Here is a 19,228-nt window from a genome sequence, read left to right as displayed (position 1 = left end):
GACTTATTTACACCTAATGACTTTTACACCATTTGGTGGTTCTACAAGCTCCTAGACCTACATAGACACTTTGCCAAGGTGCTGTATCTTTATCTTGGAGTGCTTCATCATATGTGCAGGAATCAGGTTCATGTTCACCAGGGATCAAGTCCAGAGCTCTCCCAAAAACATGAATCTACCAGGTTACCGAACAACCCTCCCACTATGACGTGACAGTGCTTGTAATTGTGCATCATTTGTGACACGTGTTGCAATTTCTTGTGGAGTCTCATCTTATACAGTTGGTACTAGTTTAAACGTGTCTTCTCTAATTTCCTTATGAATAATTTTACTCATGAGCTTGTGGTTCATTACATAGTCCTTTTCTAAAAATCGGGCATTGGTTGCTAACAATGACCTTCTGATTTTTATGACTATAAAATAAACCTCCTTTCGCTTCTCTAGAATAACCCATAAATAAGTGAACTCCTGATCGTAATTCCAACTTATCGGTGTCTCCCTTCAACACATGTGCTGGACTACCCCAAATCCGAATATACTTCAGACTTGGCTTATGCCTATTCTACAATTCTATGGGAGTAGAGGGTTCTGACATAGAAGGTATTATGTTCATTGCCATTTCCAGAGTATATACCCAAAACGAATTTGGTAGTTCTGAATAACTTATCATTGATTTAACCATTTCCATAAGAGTCTATACCTTCGTTCTGCCACACCATTCTGTTGGGGTGTAACAGGTGTAGACAGTTGGGATTGAATCCCGTCCATTGATAAGTAACTCCTAAACTCTCCTAAGAGGTACTCGCCACTACGATCACACCGTAGTGTCTTGATACTTTTACCATGACGTTTCTCCACATCAGCCTTTGTACTCTTTGAACATATCAAAGCACTCAAACTTGCAGCGTATCAAGTAAATGTACCCATATCTCGAATAGTCGTCTATAAAAGAGACCAAATATTGGAAACCACCTCTTGCCCGAATTAGTCATAGGTTCACACAAATCAGAATGAACCAATTCCAACACATCTTTGGCTCTATACCCCTTGGCCTTAAAAAGTCTCTTGGTCATTTTTCCTTCCAAGTAAGACTCGCAGGTTGGAAAGTTTTCCACCACCAATGAACCCAAAAGTCCATCGGCTATTAACCTTTGAATCATACTCAAGTTAATATGACCTAGCCTTAGATTCCAAAGATATGTTTGGTTCATTTCCGAAGGTTGCTTTCTCTTATTAGAATTATAAGATGTGTTATTAATTTCCATTTGTTGCATCGTGGGAGTTATTGGATACAAATTGCTAACTAATATACCAGAACAAATAACCACTCTATTTTTCTTGACAACCACTTTATCATCAAAAGAAATAGAATATCCATCCTTAAATAGTTTAGAAACTAAAATCAAATTCTTTCTAAAACTTGGTACATAAAGATAATTTCTCAAAACCAATATTTTATTCCTATCAAAGGATAAATAAACATCTCCCACTGCAATGACCACCACTTTCATAGTATTTCCCATGTAAATGGTGATTTCTCCTTCATTTAATCATCGGGTTTCCTGGTACTCCTGCAATGAATTGCAGACATGATCAGTGGTTCCCGTATCTACACATCAGGTACCGATAGATAACACCACTAAACATGTTTCAACAACTAATGAATAAGATACACCTTTATTATTCTCTTTTCTGAGAGGACAACCCACCTTAGTGTCCAAGTTTTATTTTCAATCATTATAATTGGGACTTATAAGTGTTTTCTTAACTAGGGAATTGAAAACCATCCTAAGAATCATAAAAATATTTGGTCAAGACCAACACCTCAAAATCTCCGTGAATTTTGTATGCCACGTTAGTGTGGATGCATACAAATTCAAACATTTATAAGAGGAGATTTTATCCATTAATTTTATTATCTTGTCAACCTATATTTATGACAAATAAAATTAATAGTTGGTTTGTCTTCGATCAAATATTTGGTCAAAACTTTAGAATTTAAAATAATATTGATTCCTCAAAATAATATCATTTAAATTCACCAACACCTCAAACACCGTGAATTTTGTATGCCACGATAGTGTGGACGTATACAAATTCAAACATTTGTAAGAGGAGGGTCTTACCCATTAATTATCTTGTCAACCTAAAATTACCTCAAACACCGTGAATTTTGTATGCCACGATAGTGTGGACGTATACAAAATCAAACATTTGTAAGAGGAGGGTTTTACCCATTAATTTTATTTTCTTGTCAACCTAACTTTATGATAAATAAAATTACCTCAAACACCGTAAATTTTGTATGCCACGATAGTGTGGGCGTATACAAATTCAAACATTTGTAAGAGGGGGTTTCACCTAGCATTATGACAAATTAATAGTTGGGTTTTCTTCGATCACACAAATAATAGCAGTGACTCCGATGGGGAGGATACTATTAAATATACCTAGGTGTATACCATTACTTGATACTAAGTTCACTAAATAGGATTGTGCCTCTTCAGATGGAGAAGATCACACACATCCTAAATAATTTCCTATAACCATCCATTAAGGAAGTTTGATCTAGTGATCCGCAAATAAACTCATCCAATGTGGAGGAAGGCACTCAGAGCTAATGCGCAAGTTTGAATGCATCACTTACAAATCAGTAACGGAGACCAATGAATTTAATTAAATTCCTCTCCCACTTAGTTATTTAGAACGAGGAATTTTAACATGCATACAAGCACACAAACACAAGCACACACAGCATAAAAGGCAATAAATAAGAAAAATAAATTTTCAACTATTATAACCTTTATCCATAACTGTCCGTCGTGTGCCATCAACCCTAGCTGCTTCCATTTTTAGCCACCGCCATTAGGTCAAATCGTCACATCTATCTTGCTTCTTTTTCCATTGTGCCTCTGGTCCTCAAATAGTCCCACGCCTCGCAAGGATACGATCCGCGACAAAAATAAAATTTTACATTTATCGATCCTATATTCCATGAAGAAATGTACATATAATCTAGATCGAACAAAATGTAAAATCCTAATAACTAATACAACTCCTGCTATATTTCATATTACAATCATGCACACACATAAAATACCCTCGATATGTCTGAGGGTCCAATCACACACAATCACAATAGGCCCTAATAGTTGGAGCCTGCAACCACTAGTTAATCTATTTACACATCCTACTATTATCCAGCCTAAATATGTATGACATGTGCATAATTAAACTAAAAACCAAACACATAGAGGTATAATCTAACTCTGATACCAATTGTTGGTTGTTACTCGGAATACCGTCCTAGTTCCCCTATACAAAAATTTGTACAAGCGTAGAACTATCCTAGCTACCCATGTGCTCTACTGAAGTTAAATTTGGATTGCAAACGATGCTTAACATTATTAATCCAAATTATCCTTCAGAAGTTAAACTTGGATTGGAAATGATACTTAACATTTTTACTCCAAGTTTAACTGATGTGATCTTCCTAAGTTAAACCATATTACAGAAGTTGATCAAATATCTATTTCAAGGATCGACTTCCAGGTCAAACGTGGCGAGACACTAAGCCTTCTTGGGTATGGAATCATCCACCACTGCCTAGACAAAGCCTTTCAAAGAAATCGGATATTTAAACTTCTCACAGTAAACTAGGTTTAACTACTGAGACCTCAATAGAAATACAATATCGGAACATGAAATCGAACAATAAAAATGATAACTTAAAACCGATAACCTCTTGTGTTTGGTTTTTCAAGATCTATACAAAGAACATGAACTAGTTATGATGCGGAAACAAATAACTAGTTATACCTTTCTTTGTAGTTAAAGACCTCTTGATCTTCTGTTGTATTCCTCTCCTCCTCTTGGACATTGTGTGGGCAACGATCTACCAAGATGGAATCCACTCGAACCACTTCTTCTCCTCCAAGACTCTCGAGCCACCAAGGGATGCCAAAATAATAAACTCCTTCTCTTCTTATTCTTCCTCCAAGTAGCCGGCCACCAAGGAGATGCCAACTTGATGTGCCACTGGCTCTTAGGAAGCAAAAGAGAAAGGAAGAAAAGGGAGAAAATCTGGCCACCAACCACCAAGGGATGCTAGGATACAATGCCTCCTTCTCTTCTTCTTCTTCTCTATACAACCGACCACCAAAGATGAGGTTCTCTCCTTAATGCCGCCGGCCACAAAGAAGAGGGAAGGGAGAAGAGGATGGTCGGCAATACCAAGGAAAAGAGAGGAGCTAAGAGATATCAATTATTTTTTTCATAAGGCACCCTCTACCTCTCTTTTATAATCCTTGTTCACAGCAAAAAAGAAAAGTTTTAAACATAATTAAAACTTCTTTATTTGTGACCTCCCATTTAAAAAGAAAATTTTAACAACAATTAAAATTTCTCTTTTCTAAATTTCCTATTGTACATGGCAATAAAGGAAAGTTTTAAAATTAATCTCTCTCTTTTAAAACATGTAGACAACTACAAAAAGGAAAGATTAATTTAAACTTTTCCTTTTAAATCATGGTTACAAAAAAGGAAGATTTTATCAAAAAAATAAAATCTCTCTTTTAAACATTATAGATAACTACAAATAAAGAAAATTTTTAACAAAATTAAAATCTCTCTTTAATTTTTTGTATATAGCTATAAAAGGAAAGATTTTAAAATTTTAAAACTCTCTTTTAAAACCATGAGGATGGCTATAAAAGAAAATTAAAATCTTTCTTTTAACTACAAAAAAGAAAGATTTTAACAAAATAGAATATCTCTTTTAACCATTGTAGATAACTACAAATAAGGAAAGATTTTAACAAAATTTTATTTTAAATAAAACTTCCTTTTTCCCTTTACCTATGGCCGACCCCATGCTTGGTCTTGGTCACCAAGCATGGCTTGGCCGACCACTACATGAGCTCCAAAATAATGCATGGCCAACCCCCTTGCTCCAAGCAAGGATGTGTCTAACCCATTACTTGGGTAAGAAGTGAACTTTGTAGATATAAGACATTATAGAGGCTACAACAGGGATCGAGAGGAGAAATTTGTTTTGGTCTCCCGATGAGCTTGAGCTTCCTGTGTTCGCCCGAACACCCAACTCAAGTTCATCAATAATAACTCATACTACTAAAGAGTTATTATTGAACTACCACACCAATCTCAAATTACATTATGGGCTCCTTCTTATTATGAGTGTGTTAGTCTCCCTGTGTTTAAGATATCGACTGCCCACTAATTAAATGTGTTACTGACAACTCATTTAATTAATATCTAGCTCTAAGAGTAGTACCACTCAACTTCATTGTCATGTCGGACTAAGTCCACTTGCAGGGTTTACATGACAATGCTTATGAGCTCCTCAAGGGGACATCATCAACCTAGATTACTAGAACACAGTTTCATTCTATAATCAACAACACACCCTATAAATAATATCATTTCCCAACTTATCGGTCCTATTGATTTAACGAACTAAATCACACCTTTTGATAAATTAAAGAAATAAATATTAAGTATACGTGCTTGTTATTGTATTATGATTGCCCCCTCGGATGGGTCTAGTGGCTAGCACATGAGGTATTGCTACAATGAGGTCTGGGGTTCGAATCTCGGCAAAGCTGAGATAAATGCCTCCCTTATGTACTAGTCACTATTCCAAAGGCTAGTAGCCGCTCGTGATTTACCTCCTCGGTGTTGGCCCTGGGACAGGTTGGCGGGGGCACTGGGGGCGAGCGTATTCACGTTTTTTTTGCCATAATTGTTATTATATTATGATTAAGAGTACACACTTCCATAATAACAGAGGTTTTGTTCTTTTATATAGTCAGTATAAAAAGAAACTATCTCAAATGGTTTTGCTCAATACACTCATAGTGTATTAGTGTAATTTTATAGTTAAGACAAACTAATATCAAATTACACTACAACCACTCCAATAGTTTACCCCATTCCATCTTGGTTGTGAGCTACTATTTATAATTTATAAGAAACTAATTACATGATCTTCTGTGTGTCTCCTCACACCATGTTATCTACAATATAAATTAAATGGACAACTGCATTTAACATAAATATAGATATTTGACTAATGTGATTCTTATTTTTAACTAAGTGTTTATACAAAAGCTAGACTTTTAGTATACACTCTAACATCTTCGAGGTTTGTTAGTCCGGTTATCAGTTCCTTGATTCTTCCTTGTAGTTGAGCTACTGACTCCCCTTCTTCTAACTGGAGGTTCGTCAGTTGATTCCGGAGCACGTTCTGTCTCGCAAGCTTTGTTTCGGAAGTCCCTTCGTGTAACTCCAAGAACTTTTCCCAAAGCTCCTTCGTGGAGTTGTAATTTCCGATCCGATTTACTTCTTGAGGTGGCAACACACTAAGCATGTAAAACTCGGCTCGTCCGTTCGCTACGAAGTCAGCTTGCTCCTTCTTGGTCCAGTGATACTCTTCTTTTTCTTCTCCTTGGGGATTTTTGGGAGATACAAAACCATATTTAATTATTAATAATATTTCAAAATAGGTTTTGAAAAATACCTCCATTCGACGTTTCCATGTAGCGAAGTCTGTTGGTTGCTACTCGGAAAACCTAGAGGTTCCACTGTACAAAAATTTTGTACAAAGGTCTGAACCTTTTTCCTAGCTACCATGTGTTCTTTTAAATTAAATTTTGGATCGCCTGCGGAACTTAACACGTTTGATCCAAAACTTAATCTATTTGTTCTTTTAGGTTTTAACTTGGATCTCCTGCGGAACTTAACACGTTCGACCCAAGTCTCCTTAAGTTATTAATTCCATTAAATACTAATTTCCATAAAAGGTTCCCAGTACTGACGTGGCGAGGCACATGGCATTCTTGGATATGGGAGCAACCACCACCGACTAGGCAAAACCTTTAATAGAAAGCTAATATTTAATTTCCTAAAATAACTTTAGGTTAACCAAAGAGAACAATCAAATCACAAGGAAAAGAAAGAAAACAAAAGAACACAACATCGAAAAACATATTCGAAATACTAGATCATAAGCCTCTTGTATTTGGTATTATTTCTATAAATAACTAGCATGATGCGGAAATAAAAATTACTAATTATACCTTGTAGAAAAACCTCTTGATCTTCTACCGTATTCCTCTTCTAACCTCGGACGTTGTGTGGGCAACGATCTACCAAGATGAGAAACCACCAACCACCTTCTTCTCCTCCAAGCAAGGTTCGGCCACAAAGGAAGAACTTTACCAAAGAAGAAAATCAAAATACTAACCAAGCTCCAAGAGATGCTAACTTTCTCTCCTTCTTCTTCTTCTTCTCCAACTAGTATCCGCCACCACAAGAACTCCAAGAGAGATGAAGTATTCGGCCACCACAAGAGGAAGAGAGGAAGAGGGTAATGGCCGCCACAACACCAAGGAAAAAGGGAAAACAATAGAGGTTGTCACTCATGAAGGCACCCCTACCCTTCTTTTATATTCCTTGGCCTAGGCAAATTAGGAAATTTAATTACAATAAATTTTCCTTAATTTCCTTGACTTGATTTAATTGAGAGAAATAAAATAAAATTTCCCAAATCAATTTCAAGTGGCCACGAAAACAAAGAGGACAAGTTTTAATCAACAATTAAAACTTCCTAATTTGTTTCCGAAAATTTTAAAAATAAAATTTCTCTTTCAAATCTCTTCCTGGTTAATAAAAGGAAATATCTATAATTTTAATTTTATTAACATGTGAATAATTTTAAAGAGAAAATAAAACATCTCTCCAATCTACAAATCAGGAAAGAGATCTAATCTCTTTCTTTAATCTTTGTAAATCTTTTACAAGAGAGATATTTTAATTCTAATTCTCTTTAAATTATATCTTCCACATTATAATAAAAATTAAAATTAAATTTCCTTTTTAATTTATTTTGGCCGGCCCTACTAGCTTGGGTTCAAGCTAGGGCCGACCACCTATACCTAGGCCGACCCTAGCTTGTTCCCAAGCTAGCTTGGCCGACCCCTATTGGGTATAGAAGGTGGGTATAGGTGGGTATAGAACTCTATAAATAAGAGGCTACGATAGGGACCGAGAGGAGGAATTGGTTTTGGTCTCCGATAAAATTAAGCATCTCGTGTTCGCCGAACACACAACTTAATTTTATCAATGATAATTCATTCCACTAGAGAACTATCATTGAACTACCGCACCAATCCCAAATTACATTTTGGGCTCCTTCTTATTATGAGTGTGTTAGTCTCCCTGTGTTAAGATATCGAATGTCCACTAATTAAGTGAGTTACCGACAACTCATTTAATTAATATCTAAGTCCAAGAGTAGTACCACTCAACCTTATTGTCATGTCGGACTAAGTCCACCTGCGGGGTTTAACATGACAATCTTTATGAGCTCCTCTTGAGGACATTATCAACCTAGTATCTCTAGGACACGGTTTCCTTCTATAATCAACAACACACACTATAAGTGATACCATTTCCCAACTTATCGGGTTTATTGATTCAACGAACTAAATCTCACCCATTGATAAATTAAAGAAATAAATATCAAATATATGTGCTTGTTATTATATTAGGATTAAGAGCACACACTTCCATAATAACCGAGGTCTTTGTTCCTTTATAAAGTCGGTATAAAAGCGACCTCAAATGGTCCTACTCAATACTCCGAGTGTACTAGTGTAATTATATAGTCAAGATAAACTAATACCTAATTACACTCGACCTTCTAATGGTTTGTTCCTTTTCCATTTTGGTCGTGAGCTCAGTTTATAATTTATAAGTGATAACATCATCTTACGTATGTGACACCACATACTATGTTATCTACAATATAAATTAAATGAACAACTACAAACAAATGTAGACAATTAGACCAAATGTGATTCTTTATTCATAATAAATGTTTACAAAGCTTAGGCTTTGAATACATTCCAACAATCTCCACTTATACTAATGACTAAGTTGCCATATCTTCTACCATACATCTGATTCCCATTCCTCCACATGCCGATCGAAAGCTTTCGGAAGGGCCTTAGTGAAAGGATGCCAGGTTATCCGTGATGCAATCTTGGTGATGACAACTTCTCCTCGCCACAATATCTCGTATCGGTGGTACTTGCGCTCTATATGTTTACTTGCCTTATGAGCTCGTGGTTCCTTCGAGTTTACAATTGCACCACTATTATCACAATAAATTGTGATGATTTTGGCAAACCAGAATCACATCTAAGTCCATTAAGCTCTGAGCCATACTGCTTCTTTAGCTGCCTGCTACATATTCAACTTCCATGGTTGAGTCCAAACGCATTTACGCTTAACACTCCTCCATAAAATGGCTCCACCTCCTAAAGTAAACACATAGCCCGATGTAGACTTCTTGTTATCCCTATCGATTGGAAATCAATCAGTGTAACCCACAGGAGGCGGATCGTTTGCTTGGTAAACTAGCATATAATCTCAAGTCCTTCTCGGTACTTCAATATATGCTTTCACCGTGTCCAATGTCTGGGTTACTCGATATCTGCTGACCATGCCCACGGCAAAACAGATATCGGTCTCGTACATAACATTGCATACATTAGGCTTCCTACACCAAGCATAAGGAACCGCTTTCATGTCCTCTATCTCTTTTAATGTCTTTGGAGACATCTCTTTAGATAGAGCTACTCCATGTCTAAAGGTAAGAAACCTTTCTTGGAGTCCTGCATGCTAAAACGAACAAGGATTGTATCTATATATGAAGCTTGGGATAGACACAACATTCTTTTCTTACGATCCCTTATAACTTTGATCCCAAGAATGTGTGCACATTCTCCTAAGTCCTTCATATCAAATTGTTTGGACAACCATACCCTTACGTCCGATAATACCTTGACATTGTTGCCAATTAACAAAATATCATCTACGTATAGTACAAGAAATACCACCACGTTTCCGTTACACTTCTTATATACACAAGACTCATCCGGACTTTGAATAAATCCATATGATGGATTACTTCATTAAACCGGATGTTCCAAGACCTTGAAGCTTGCTTGATCCATAAATGGACCGATTGAGCTTGCACACTAGATGCTCTTTGCCTTTTCAATGAACCCTTCGGTTGCTTCATATGGATGTTCTCTTCAAGACTTCCATTAAGGAAAGTCTTGACATCCATTTGCCAAATCTCATAATCCATATGAGCGTGAATGGATAAGAGTATCCGGATAGACTTAAGCATGCTCTTGGTGAAAAGGTCTCCTCATAATCGATTCCCTCTTTTGAGTGTACCCTTTTGCAACAAGCCTAGCTTTGAAGGTTTCTACCTTCCGTCATCCCTCTTTTCCTTTGTAGATCCACTTGCATCCAACGGCTTTTACACCATCGGTGGTTCTACAAGCTCCCAAATCTTATTAGAGTACATGGACTCTACTTCAGAATTCATTGCCTTTTGCCAAGATGCTACATCTATATCTTGGAGTGCTTCGTCATATGACCGGGGATCGGGTTCATGTTTACCAGGGATCAAGTCCAAGACTCTCCCAAAACATGAATCTTTCAGTGCCTCACAACCCTCCCACTACGACGAGCTGTGCGTGGTTGTGTATCATGTGTGACACGTGTTGCGGTCTCTTGTGGTACTTCATCTTGTCTTGTTGGTACTGAAGTAGACATGTCCTCTCTAAGTTCTTCTAAGACAACTTTACTCTGGGCTTGTGATCCATTATATAGTCTTCTTCTAAAAACTGGGCATTGGTGCTAACAATGACCTTCTGGTCTTTAGGACTATAAAATAAACCACCTTTCGTTCCTTTGGGATATCCTACAAACACGTGAACTTCTGTACGAGATTCTAACTTATCAAGATCTGGTTTGATCGGCGTTCCAGGACTACCCTAAATCAGATAGGTTTTTCGCCCAGTTCACCGTTTTGTCCAGTTCTAAGAAAGGATTAGGTACTAAGTTCAGAATGTATACTTCTGTTTCCAGAGCATATCCCAGAACGAATTTGGTAATTCTGAATAACTCATCATCGATCTAACCATTTCCATAAGAGTCTTATTCCTTCGTTCTGCCACACCATTCTGTTGGGGTGTACCAGGTGCGGACAGTTGGGATTGAATCCCGACCTCTGATAAGTAATTCCTAAACTCTCCTAAGAGGTATTCGCCACCACGATCAGATCGTAGTGTCTTGATACTTTTACCTAGTCGTTTCTCCACATCAGCCTTGTACTCTTTGAACTTATCAAAGCACTCGGACTTGCGGCGCATTAGGTAAATGTATCCATATCTTGAATAATCGTCTATGAAAGAGACAAAATATTCAAAACCTCCTCTTGCCTGGACAGACATAGGACCACACAAATCAGAGTGAACCAACTCTAACACTTCTTTGGCTCTATACCCCTTGGCCTTGAACGGCCTCTTGGTCATTTTACCTTCTAAGCAAGATTCACAAGTTGGAAAATTTTCCAACTCTAATGAACTCAAAAGTCCATTGGCTATAAGCCTCTGAATCCTACTTAAATTAATATAACCAAGTCTTAGATGCCAAAGATATGCTTGGTTCATTTCTGAAGGTTCTTTTCTCTTATTAGAATTAGAAGATGGGTTATAAATTTCCATGTTTTGCTTTGTGGAAGAAATTGGATTTAAAATATACAAATTGCCAACTAATGCACCAGAACAGATAATCACTTTATTTCTTTTAATAACTACATCGTTACTGAAAGAAACTGAATATCCATCTATAAACAGTTTAGAAACTGAAATTAAATTCTTTCTAAAACTGGGTACATAAAGACAATTTCTTAAAACCAAATTCCTATTTCTACTAAAAGATAAGTAGACGTCTCCCACTGCAACAGCTGCCACCTTAGTAGCATTGCCCATGTAGACGATAATTTCTCCTTCAGATAGTTGTCGGGTTTCCTGGAACCCCTGCGAATTGCAGACATGATCAATGGCTCCGTATCTACACACGGTCTTGGTAGATAACACCGCTAAACATGTTTCAACAACTAGAGTATGAGATATACCTTTGTTTTGGTTCCTACGAGGACGGTCCGCCTTCCAATGTCCTGCTTGCTTGGAGATGCATTTGCCCTTTGACTTCTTCATTCCATCTTTAAATCCGTTCTGAGATTTATTCACTTTCTTTCTTTGAACCGACTTGTTTCTTCTTCTTCTTTCCTTTGGGTTTAGAAGACCATTTTCACATAGTGAATTTGAGCATTGTGACGAAATAATCCTTCTGCTGCTTTCAATAGTTCCGCTAATGAATAAACCCTCTTATTCATATTATAGTTCAGCTGCTCAAAACTTCTAGGTAGCGTTTGGAGGATCATATCGATCTGGGTTTCCCATCAATTTCTCCTCCAAGGATCATTTCGATAAGCCATCATCTTTAGGATATGATCCTTACAGAGTACCCTCTTGCATGGTGGTCGTCATTATCTTTCTCATGGCTTCTTGCCTAGAAGCCCTATCTTGATGACCAAAGAGTTCCTTGAGATTGTTCATAATATCATAGGCTGTTGGTAAATCTTGATGTTGATGTTGCAATAAGCCAAAATGTAACACCGCGCCATCTCATCTGCTTTTACCCATTTCCTATGATATTCAATCTCCTCTTGGGTAGATTCACCAATGGGTGCATCAGGGCAATGCTCGGTCAGTACATATTTATAGGGTTTCTTTTCCAATCTATGTAGTTTGGTCCAGTAAGTCTATTCTGTTGAAGTATGATGGACAATGGGTTGAAAGACATCCTAAGAATCACAAATAACTTTTGGTCGAACTCTAAATTTAGAATAATATTGATTCCTCAAACAATACTATTTTAAATTAACCAACACCTCATAACACCGTGAATTTTGTATGCCACGTTAGTGTGGACGTATACAAATTCAACATTTGTAAAAGGAGGGTTTTAACCCATTAATTTTATTATCTTGTCAACCTAACTTTTTGACAAATAAAATTAATAGTTGGTATCATTTGGTCACACAAATAATAGCAGTGACTCCGTTAGGGAGGATACTATTAGATGTGTCTAAGTGTATACCATTACTTGACACTAAGTCCATTAATAAGATTATGCCCCTTCCGTTGGGGAAGATCACACGCTCTTAATTAACTTCCTATAGTCATCCAAAAATGGAAGTCTGTTCTAGTGATCCGCAAACAAGCTCATCCGTTATAGAGGAAGGCACTCAGAGCCAACGCGCAAGCTTGTTTGCATCACTTACAAACCAGTAATGGAGACCATGGGATTTATTTAAAAATCCCTCTCCCACTTAGTTATTTATAAATGAGGAATTTTAACTATGCTAGCCTACTTAAACTTGTAAACTAACATGCACACACAACACAATATAAAAGCAATAAATAGAAAATTTAATTTTCAACTATTATGGCTTTTATCTCTAATTGTCCTCCGTGTGTTGTCATCCCAAGCTGCTGCCATATTTGGCCACCGCCTCCGGGTCTGTCGCATCCATCTTGCTCCTAGTTCCGCTGCGCCTCTGGTCCTTAGAAGGTTCCACGCTTTGCAAGATTCGATCCGCGACATAAATAGAATTTTACATTTTTGATCCTATATTCCATAAAAGGAATGTACATGTATCTAGATCAAAAATAAAATCCTAATAAAACTAAATACAGCTCCTGCTGTATTTTAATACAATCATGCACACACATATAAATTGCCCTTGACATGTCCAAGGTCCAATCACACATAATTAACTAAAAGCCATAATAGTTGGATCCTGCATCCACAAAGTTAGCACATCCTACTATTATCCGCCTAAATTATGTATGACATGTGCATAATTAAACTAAATACCAAATACACAGAACAATAAGTCCGATATTGTTGGTTGCTACTCGGAAAACCTAGAGGTTCCATTGTATAAAATTTTGTACACAGATCTGAACCTTTTCCTAGCTACCATGTGTTCTTTTAACTTAAATTTTGGATCTCCTGCGCAACTTAACCCGTTTTATCCAAAGCTTAATCTATTTGTTCTTTTAGGTTTTCACTTGGATCTCCTGCGGAACTTAACGCGTTCGACCCAAGTCTCCTTAAGTTATTAATTCCATTAAATACTAATTTCCATAAACGGTTCCCAGTCTTGATGTGGCGAGGCACATGGCCTTCTTGGATATGGGAGCAACCACCACCGACTAGACAAAACCTTTAATAGAAAGCTAATATTTAATTTCCTAAAATAACTTTAGGTTAACCAAAGAGAACAATCAAATCACAAGGAAAAGAAAGAAAACAAAAGAACACAACATCGAAAAACATATTCGAAATACTAGATCATAAGCCTCTTGTATTTGGTATTATTTCCATAAATAACTAGCATGATGCGGAAATAAAAATTACTAATTATACCTTGTAGAAAAACCTCTTGATCTTCTACCGTATTCCTCTTCTAACCTCGGACGTTGTGTGGGCAACGATCTACCAAGATGAGAAACCACCAACCACCTTCTTCTCCTCCAAGCAAGGTTCGGCCACAAAGGAAGAACTTTACCAAAGAAGAAAATCAAAATACTAACCAAGCTCCAAGAGATGCTAACTTTCTCTCCTTCTTCTTCTTCTTCTCCAAGTAGTATCCGGCCACCACAAGAACTCCAAGAGAGATGAAGTATTCGGCCACCACAAGAGGAAGAGAGGGAGAGGGTAATGGCCGGCCACAACACCAAGGAAAAAGGGAGAGAAAACAATAGAGGTTGTCACTCATGAAGGCACCCCTACCCCTTCTTTTATATTTCTTGGCCTAGGCAAATTAGAAAATTTAATTACAATAAATTTTCCTTAATTTCCTTGACTTGATTTAATTGAGAGAAATAAAATAAAATTTCCCAAATCAATTTCAAGTGGCCGGCCACATCATTGGAAAACAAAAGAGGACAAGTTTTAATCAACAATTAAAACTTCCTAATTTGTTTCCGGAAATTTTAAAAAATAAAATTTCTCTTTAAAATCTCTTCATGGTTAATAAAAGGAAATATCTATAATTTTAATTTTATTAACATGTGAATAATTTTAAAGAGAAAATAAAACATCTCTCCAATCTACAAATAAGGAAAGAGATCTAATCTCTTTCTTTAATCTTTTGTAAATCTTTTACAAGAGAGATATTTTAATTCTAATTCTCTTTAAATTATATCTTCCACATTATAATAAAAATTAAAATTAAAATTCTTTTAATTTATTTTGGCCGGCCCTACTAGCTTGGGTTCAAGCTAGGGCCGCCAACCTAGGCCGGCCCTAGCTTGGTTCCCAAGCTAGCTTGGCCGACCCCTTATTGATGGGTATAGAAGGTGGGTATAGGTGGGTATAGAACTCTATAAATAAGAGGCTACGATAGGGACCGAGAGGAGGAATTGGTTTTGGTCTCCGATAAAATTAAGCATCCCGTGTTGCCGAACACACAACTTAATTTTATCAATGATAATTCATTCCACTAGAGAACTATCATTGAACTACCGCACCAATCCCAAATTACATTTTTGGGCTCCTTCTTATTATGAGTGTGTTAGTCTCCCTGTGTTTAAGATATCGAATGTCCACTAATTAAGTAAGTTACTGACAACTCATTTAATTAATATCTAAGTCCAAGAGTAGTACCACTCAACCTTATTGTCATGTTGGACTAAGTCCACCTGCAGGGTTTAACATGACAATCTTTATGAGCTCCTCTTGAGGACATTATCAACCTAGTATCTCTAGGACACAGTTTCCTTCTATAATCAACAACACACACTATAAGTGATACCATTTCCCAACTTATCGGGTTTATTGATTCAACGAACTAAATCTCACCCATTGATAAATTAAAGAAATAAATATCAAATATATGTGCTTGTTATTATATTAGGATTAAGAGCACACACTTCCATAATAACTGAGGTCTTTGTTCCTTTATAAAGTCAGTATAAAAGAAACGACCTCAAATGGTCCTACTCAATACACTCTGAATGTACTAGTGTAATTATATAGTCAAGATAAACTAATACCTAATTACACTACGACCTTCTAATGGTTTGTTCCTTTTCTATTTTGGTCGTGAGCTACTGTTTATAATTTATAAGGTACTGATAACATCATCTTCTGTATGTGACACCACATACTATGTTATCTACAATATTAATTAAATGAACAACTACAAACAAATGTAGACAATTAGACCAAATGTGATTCTTTATTTATAATAAATGTTTACAAAGCTTAGGCTTTCAGTATACATTCCAACAAAGTCTCCGCCGAATTTCGAGGGGTGAATACTTGCACCGGCCATCGTTTTGATCTTTGTTGCTTCAGACAGCGATTAGTCCTTCTGAGGCTGTTGGTCTTTGATACCAATTGTTGGCGCAGCGGGCCGTCAAAAGGGGAGGGGTGAATTGCCTGAAATAAGAAAAAGGAATACCCTCCTCGTTCTTTCGAACTCTTAAAGTGCAACAATAATAAAATAATAAAATAATAGAACTTAAGAAGACTCAAGGATTTTGACTTGGTTACAACCTAGGTGGTTGTTAATCCAAGGTGGTTGCAAGAGCTCAGTATGAACCTCCTTCTCTGAAGGCAGAGAAGCCTTTTACACACTATAAAAGCTTAATTGTTGCTAGGAATTGAGTACATGAGTTGATTCATTATTTCCTAGCTTCAGGGGTCTTTTTATAGGCTCTGCAAGTCGAGACTCGTGAAGTTCAAAAGTAGAAAATAAACTTTCTAAACTACTTACCTCAAAGTCCTTAGAGATATAGTAAGCATCTACTAAGGACTCCCATTCAGGAGTTTTGCGGAAGGCGTTGAGCGCGTATCGGATCGAGTCTCGGTTTGTTACCAATTCTCCAAGGTTGTTGAGTTGAGTTATTAGCTCCTTGATCCTCGCTTGAAGTTGCGCTACCTTCTCACCATTATTCATCTGAAGGTTCGTTAGCTGAGTCCGGAGGATGTCCCACCTTGCCAATTTTGCTTCTGAGGTACCTTCATGAAGCTCCAGGAATTTTTCCCAGAGGTCTTCGGCGGAGTCGTAGTTTCCGATCTGACTTACCTCCTGGGGCGGCAGAACGCTGAGCAGGTGGAATTCTGCCTTTCCGTTGGCTACAAAATATGTCTGCTCTTTCTTCATCCAGTTGTATTCTTCCTTGTCTTTAGGTGCTGCAAAACCATATTTCATAATAAAAAGAATATCAAACTCTATTTTGAAAAATACCTACATTTTTATTTCCACGTAGCGAAGTCTCCGTCGAACTTCGGGGGATGAATGTTTGCGCCGACCATTATCTTGATCTTTATGCTTCAGTCGGTGGTTAGTCCTCCTGAGGCTTTCGACCTCTGATACCACTTGTTAGTGCAGCGGGGCCGGCAAGAGGGGGGGGGGGGGGGGAATTGCTTACAAAATAAAAGAGTATACCCTCCTCAAGACTTTCAACTCAAAAACTAGCAACAGTTATAATAAAAACTAAATAACAGAAAAAGAAGAGGAGATAAGAATTTAACTTGGTTATAACCCAGGGGGTTGTTAATCCAAGGCAGTCGAACAACTCCACTATAATTTCTCCTTCACTATAGGTGGAGAAGCCTTTTTTACACACTAAGAGAGCTCACAAGTTGCTAGGAATTTATTACAGAGTTGATTACTTGATTTATTTCTCATTCCTAGGTCCAGGGGTTCTTTTATAGCCCCTGGAAAGTCTATCCCGTAGGTCGAAGGCACCTCCAATTGAGGTTCAATGTGCCTCAGCTAGGGTGAATGGATAGAACTCTATTCGGTCGACAACGGTCATTTTGACCAGGGCTGAAGCACCTCCAACAATCATGAAGGAGCCTCCAATATTTGATGAAGGCACCTCCAAGGTGGAGGCACCTCCAATACTTGATGAAGGCGCCTTGAGCTTGATTTCCAGCTTGCTTTCTCCTTTGTTTTGACTTCCGAAGCTTCACGCGTTTGGGTGATTCTGGCCAACCAAAATAGGGCTCACCCGAACCCAATTTTTGGCTTTCTCCTCGAGCAGTCTTTTGTCCCGGCTTTACATCCCTCGAACGTCGTGCACGTTCTTCTCATCCACCGGTGTACTCTTCCGCAGCTCTCTCATCCTTCTGACGCACCGAGCCCGTCGACTCCCTTCTCGTACCGTCCTTCTCGCTAGCTGCATCTTCCGCTCGACTTCTTGCACTCCTAAGCTCCTGCACACTTAGACACAGGGATCAAAAATAAACAAGACCTAACTAACTTGGTTGATCACATCAAAACAACCACGGGGTCCAATACTATGCTCATCTCTGAGCTGGTTTCTTCTTCTTCTTGATGGTTGGCCATTAGCGCTAGTCCAGAGAAGGCTTTGACTTCATATTCAGAGAAGGGTGAATCATCCCACGTGGCCTTCAGGGTGTTGTATTTGGAGGATGTTGGCTTTTTGTACTTCACTTTCTCCATATCTTTCATCTTTAGTTTTGGACAGTCATCTTTGATATGTCCTTCTTCATTGTAGTTGTAGCATTGGACCGTCCTTTTGTTTCTATATTGCTTTCTCGACTTGATTAAACTTATGAGTTTTAATAAATCTATTAAACTTTCTTATTAGTAGCGCCGCTTCATTTTTGTTGATCGATTTGTCGGAGTCTGAATCATTTGTTCTTGCCTTCAAGGCAATGTTCTGACTTGGTCCTGTTATAGTGTATACTAAAAGCCTAGCTTTTGTAAATATTTATTTTTGAAATAAAAGAATCACATTGGTCAATATCTACATTTATTTATTAAATATAATTGTTCAATTAATTTATATAGTAGACAACATGGTGTGTGGTGTCACACACAGAAGATCATGTTGTCAGTTCTTTATAAATTATAAACAGTTGCTCACAACTAAGATGGAAAGGAACAAACCATCGAAATAGTCATAGTATAATTAAGTATTAGTTTATCTTGATTAATAAATTACACTGGTACACTCTAAGTGTATTGAGTAGGATCATTTTAGGTAAGTTTTTTTTTGTACTGATTTAATAAAAGAACTAGACCTTAGTTATTATAGAAATGTGCGCTCTTAATCCTAATATAATAACAAGCACATATATTTAATATTTATTTCTTTGACTTATCAAAGGGTGAGGTTTATCTCGATAAATCAATATGCCCGATAAGTTGGGAAATGATATTACTTATAGTGTGTGTTGTTGATTATAGAAGGAATCTGTGTCCTAGTTATCTAGGTTGAGAATGTCCCCA

This window comes from Zingiber officinale, chromosome 9A, assembly GCF_018446385.1.
Source record: "Zingiber officinale cultivar Zhangliang chromosome 9A, Zo_v1.1, whole genome shotgun sequence".
NCBI lineage: Eukaryota > Viridiplantae > Streptophyta > Magnoliopsida > Zingiberales > Zingiberaceae > Zingiber > Zingiber officinale.
The sequence above is the reverse complement of the archived record's forward strand: the minus strand, read 5'-3'. Positions refer to the sequence as shown.